Source organism: Jaculus jaculus, chromosome 4 (assembly GCF_020740685.1).
Source record: "Jaculus jaculus isolate mJacJac1 chromosome 4, mJacJac1.mat.Y.cur, whole genome shotgun sequence".
NCBI lineage: Eukaryota > Metazoa > Chordata > Mammalia > Rodentia > Dipodidae > Jaculus > Jaculus jaculus.
Window position 1 is genome coordinate 106616965 of NC_059105.1, and position 5957 is coordinate 106622921.

The 5957-nt window shown below is 42.2% G+C and overlaps 1 pseudogene; it reads left to right on the top strand.

The window, feature by feature from the left end:
- The first annotated feature begins 4920 nt into the window (after positions 1 to 4920).
- Positions 4921 to 5753, top strand: LOC123460169 (annotated as a pseudogene).
- The last annotated feature ends 204 nt before the right edge of the window (positions 5754 to 5957 follow it).

Below are 5957 nucleotides of genomic sequence, written 5' to 3' on the forward strand. Positions count from 1 at the left end.
GCAGATTAAAACTACACTGAAATTCCATCTCACTCCTGTCAGATTGGCCACCATCATGAAAACAAATGATCATAAATGTTGGCGGGGATGTGGAAAAAAAGGAACCCTTCTGCACTGCTGCTGGGAATGCAATCTGGTCCAGCCATTGTGGAAAACAGTGTGGAGGTTCCTAAAGCAGCTAGAGATTGATCTACCATATGACCCAGCTATAGCGCTCCTAGGCATATATCCAAAGGACTCATCTCATTTCCTTAGAAGTACATGCTCAACCATGTTTATTGCTGCTCAATTTATAATAGCTGGGAAATGGAACCAGCCTAGATGTCCCTCAACAGATGAGTGGATAATGAAGATGTGGCACATTTATACAATGGAGTTCTACTCAGCAGTAAAGAAAAATGAAGTTATGAAATTTGCAGAAAAATGGATGGACCTGGAAAGTATTATACTAAGTCAGGTAACCCAGGCCCAGAAAGCCAAGCGCCACATGTTCTCTCTCATATGTGGATCCTAGCTACAGATGACCGGGCTTCTGCGTGAGAATGAAAGTACTTAGTAGCAGAGAGAGAGAGAATAGGCGCACCAGGGCTTCCAGCCTCTGCAAACGAACTCCAGATGCGTGCGCCCCCTTGTGCATCTGGCTAACATGGGACCCGGGGAACCAAGCCTCGAACCGAGGTCCTTAGGCTTCACAGGCAAGCACTTAACTGCTAAGCCATCTCTCCAGCCCTTATTTTATTTATTTTTTTAATTTAATTTATTAGTTTTCTTTTCAGTAAATACAGGCAGTTTGGTACCATTGTTTAGGCTCATCTGTGATCTACCCCCTCCCATTGGACCCTCCTTGTTGATGAAAATGGGTCGTGCATTGTGGAGTTAGCCCCCAGTTATTGGTATGATAAATGTCTCTGCAAATCATGACCCAACATCATGTGACTCTGACATTCTTTCTGCCCACCAGCACAAAGGGGAAGGAGACCAACACAGAGAAAAATCAACTCTTACCAAATCAGAGAGCCAGAGCCTCATATGTAAACATTTTAATCTTGCATTTACCCTGTTTTTAGTTCTGGCAGTTTTTTTTTTTTTATAAATTTTGAAATGTTTTAGTATTTTTCATCAGATCAGATTTATTTGCTCCCTTCAACTCATACACCATTAATTTCATCTGGTTATATAAGATGGTTAATAATTTATTTACAATGTTGAACACAATACTATTTTATTGTGTTATTGAGAGGAAAATATATTTTTAACTATTAACTGTATTGTTAATTGTGGATGTTTTATAAGTTTTTTAAATCAAGTCAAGTAAGTATTTACTCTATTCTGTTTTTTTTTTTCACAAGTGTGAGTTGAGATAAATTATTTTTCTCTGTTAACATGCTCATGTGATTTTTCCTTACCTTGTTGGTGTACTAAATTTTATGAGTTATATTTGGATTTTTGAATCAGCATTATATATAAGAAGCACTTGGTAAGTATAAGAAGTATAACTCTTCTACACCTTTCTAGATTAGATGTGCTAATTGAAATTTTGAACCTGTCTTCAAAAGGATATGTGTCTATGTGTTTTTTTTTTTTTTTGCCATTTCTAGACAATATTGTTATTAAGGGAATACCCTCTACACAGAATGAGTTAGCTTGTATTCTCTGATCCTATTTTCTAGAAAAGAACATAGAACTGGCACCATGTGTTCCTTAAATATTTGATGGATTTTTCAAAGAAACCATCTGTGTACTTTCTGTTTTCGCAGGGGGCGTATATTAATTGTTGATGCAGGTTCTTTAATGAATCCCAGGTAGTTAAGTGATGTATTTCTCCTTTTGTGATGGAACACATACTTATAGTACATTGTGTCTTTCCAGGAATTTGTCCATTTCATCTAAGTTTTCAAGTTTGTACACATGGAGTTCTTGATTTCATTCTTTGCATTCTTTTTAATGAGTATGAGATCAGAATGTTGATCTTAATTTTTTATATTGGTAATTATTTTCTTTGTCTTTAGTGAGGTCTGTTGATATTTTTTATATTTCCAGTGCACTATGTTTTGGTCTCATTGATTTATATTTGTTGACGTCCTATTTTGAATTTAATTAATTTCTACTTCTAATTTTGTTGTTTCCCTTCTTCTGCATGCTGTAGCTTTCTATGGTCCTTAAGTCTAATTTGGAAAGGAATATATGGCTTAATCACCCAATATATTTATTTATTTGACAGAGGAAGAAGGAGAGGGAGAGAGAGAGAGAATGGGTGCGCCAGGGCCTCCAGCCACTGCAAATAAACTCCAGACACATGTGCCCCTTGGGCATCTGGCTAATGTGGGCCTGGGGAATCAAACCTGAGTACTTTGGCTTTGTAGGCAAACACCTTAAAATCTAAGCCATCCCTCCAGCCCCACCCAATATTTTTAAATTTAACTTTGACTACATTGTCTTCTGGAGAAAATTATGAGTTATTTCCATTCTTTAAAATATTTGAGTTATATCTTATGTCCTAGAATATAGTATATCTTAGTTATTTTTCATATATGTTTTGAAGGATGCAAATTCTATTACTGATGATATGTTCAATAAGTGCTACTTATATCCAGTTGATGGAATAGATGTTCAACTGACCTCTATTCTTGCTAATTATCTGTCTGTTGGTTCTATTAATTGCCACATGATATATATTGAAGTCTCCAATTATAATCATAAATTTGTTATTGTTACAGTTTTATAAGTTTTTGAACTTATTTTGATGTTCTATTTTCAGGGACATAAACCCTGAGGACTGTTATATCATGATAGAGAATTGATTCTTTTATCATTACATAAGGCTTTTCTGTTTTTACTGATAACTTACCTTGATTTTAATTATCTTCTGTGGGATTAATATAGCTACTCCAGATTGTTTCATTTAAAAAGTTGTTTTAGGGCTGGAGAGATGGCTTGCAAGTTAATGCACTTGTTTACAAAGCCTAACAACTGGAGTTCAAGTCCTGAGTGCCCATGTAAAGCCAGATGCACAAAGTGGTGCATGCATCTGGAGTTTGTTTACAGCAGTTGGAGACCCTGTTGTCCCCATTTGTCTGTGTCCTCTTCTCTGCTCTTCTCTGCTGTTCTCTGTCTCTCTGCTTGAAAATAAAGAAATAAATATTTTAAAAAATTGTTTGTGTGTATATGTTTGTGTGTGTGTTTGTTTATGTGTGTGTGTGTGTAGTGCATGTGTACTTGCATGTGGACACACTTGTGTACATGTACACATTCACTTGTGTGTGTGTGTGTGTGTCTATGTATGTGTGTGTATGTGTGTGTGTTCACGTGGAGGACAGACAGTCTTCCTTAATCACTCCCACTTTATTTACTGAGGCAGTGTCTCTCCCTTGAACCCAGAGCTCACATATTCAGCTAGTGTAGCAGCTATCTTGCACTTAGAATCCCCTATCTCTGCTTACCAAGTGATGGAATTACAGATGACAGCCACATCCACTCAGCATTTATCTGATGCTGGGCATCCAAACTCAAGTCCTCACACATGTACAGATAGTGCTTTAACCAAGAAGTCATATCCCCATGTTTGCATGCATACTTTTCTTGGCGGGGGTAGGTAGTAGAGCATAAGTGATATGAAAACAGTGGGGAAGGATACTGAGGTTAGAAAAAGTTAAGAATGGATGAAGGTAGAAAGATGAGTGAAGAGGGATACCCAAAACTGAGGAGATATGAAAAATCCTACTACTTAGTAAATGTAATTTACAAATATGGAAAATATAATAGAAGTAGTAGAGGTACCCTTCATAGGTAGATAATGCTGCTTTCTAGTAGCCATGAGTTATCAAATAATAGTGTCAAGCAGGGAATGCTTGCTTGTGAATTGTTAATCAGGGCAGCCCCCAACAATGCTGGCTATTTCCATGTGTATCAATTACTTTCTCATTGCTGTGAACAAATACTGAACAGAAGCAGCATAAGAAAGGAATTTTATTTCAGTTTATAGTTCCAGAGGGTAGAGTCCATCATTTGGGGGAAAGAATGAGAGGAGAAGGGAGTGAGTATCATGTCATCACATGAGAGCAAGTACAGAGAGTCAGAGCTAGACTATAACACCACAAGGGCAGACCCTAGAGACACACTTCTACCAGTAAGGACAAAATCCTCTTAAAGACACCACAACCCTCCAGAACAGCACTACCTACTGACTATTACAGAGTCAAACACCTATGGGGGATATTTTACTTTCAAACCACCACATCATTGCTCTTGGCTGCCCACCAGAAATGAAGAAATGATTATATTCCTGAAGACACAATCCTGCTTGGCTTAAAAACATAGAAATCAGATTGGAAGCAAAGTGGATGCTTTCTTACTGATGGCTAGTTTTCATTTCCATGTGCCATGCAGATTGCTGGCAGGGAAAAATCACCAACACTATCACCTAGTGTTGATTCCTGCATTCTTCAACACTGGCCCACCAGACAAGAGGTATTCTCTGATGTAACAATAGCATGAGTTTGACTGGGAAAACATCCACTCTCTAACTATACTTGAGCCCTGCTCCCAGGGAAGGAACTCATGCCAGGTATTGTAAGCCAGGTCAAAAGTCCTGTGTTGGAGAGTCTATAGACCCTAGGAGAGAACCTAACATTATATGGCTAAGCAAATACATTCCCAAACTGCTTTTTAAACATTTATCTTTACACCTACAAAGATAAGCTCTTAGTTTTGGTCAGAAAAAAAAAAATTCCTTTTCAGCAATGGGAGGTGGTTAATGCAGAGAGCATCATAACTAGTGGAGTACTGAAAATAAGTTACTGATGAGTGGTTGGCCCCATGTGGGACGTATACATTATCCCCTGCAGATCTCAGGAAATATCAGGGATCAGACAAAAAAAAAATTATGAGGCGGGGCGCGGCCAACAGGCCCGGGGGCTCCGCATGCTGCAGCTCCCCCCGGTCGCCCCCGCCGCCGCCCTCGCCGCGGAGCCGCGCGGAGCGGAGCCCGGGAGCTAACCGGAGCCAGCGGCCCCGGAGCCAGCCGGCGGGCGTCCGGGAGGCGGTGGCGCAGGGAGGGGCCCTACGCGCGCACGTGGCCCCGGCGGCCGCCATGGCGGTCAGCGGCCCCGCAGGGGGCGCGGCGTTGGCCGCCCCGGCCCACGGACCCGACCGGGCAGTGGCGGCCCAGGGCCCCGCGTCTACTTTCGGAGCCCTTCCCGGGCCGCAGGCGAAGGCCAGGGGGGCGCGGACGACGAGGGCCCGGTGAGACGCCAAGGGAAGGTCACCGTCAAGTACGACCGTAAGGAGCTACGGAAGCGCCTCAACCTGGAGGAGTGTATCTTGGAACAGCTCACGCGCCTCTACGACTGCCAGGAAGAGGAAATCCCAGAGCTGGAGATTGATGTGGATGAGCTCCTGGACATGGAGAGTGATGATACCCGGGCTGCCAGGGTCAAGGAGCTGTTGGTTGACTGTTACAAACCCACTGAGGCCTTCATCTCTGGCCTGCTGGACAAGATCCGGGGCATGCAGAAGCTGAGCACACCCCAGAAGAAATAAGGGTCCTGACCCAGGTGACCGGTGTCTCCCACAGGACAATCGCTGCCCCCTGACCTCATAGCAACAGCAATACTGGAGCACCCTGTGGCCAGGCCTGGTGCCATGAGCAGGGCTCCCCATGCCCCTGGCTTAGGGGCCTCTTCCCTTGCCCCCTCAGTTTTCCATTTTTGGGGTTTTTTATTGTTATTAAACTGATGGGACTTTTTGTGTTTTTATATTGACTCTGCAACACAGGCCCTTTAATAAATCTAGGAGGTGCCTTTGGAGAAAAAAAAAAATTATGAGAGGCTGGGCATGGTGGCACATGCCTTTAATTGCAGCACACAGGAGGCAGAGGTAGGAAGATCGCCATGACTTCTAGGCCACCCTGAGACTACATTGTGAATTCCAGGTCAGCCTGAGCCATAGTGAGACCCTAC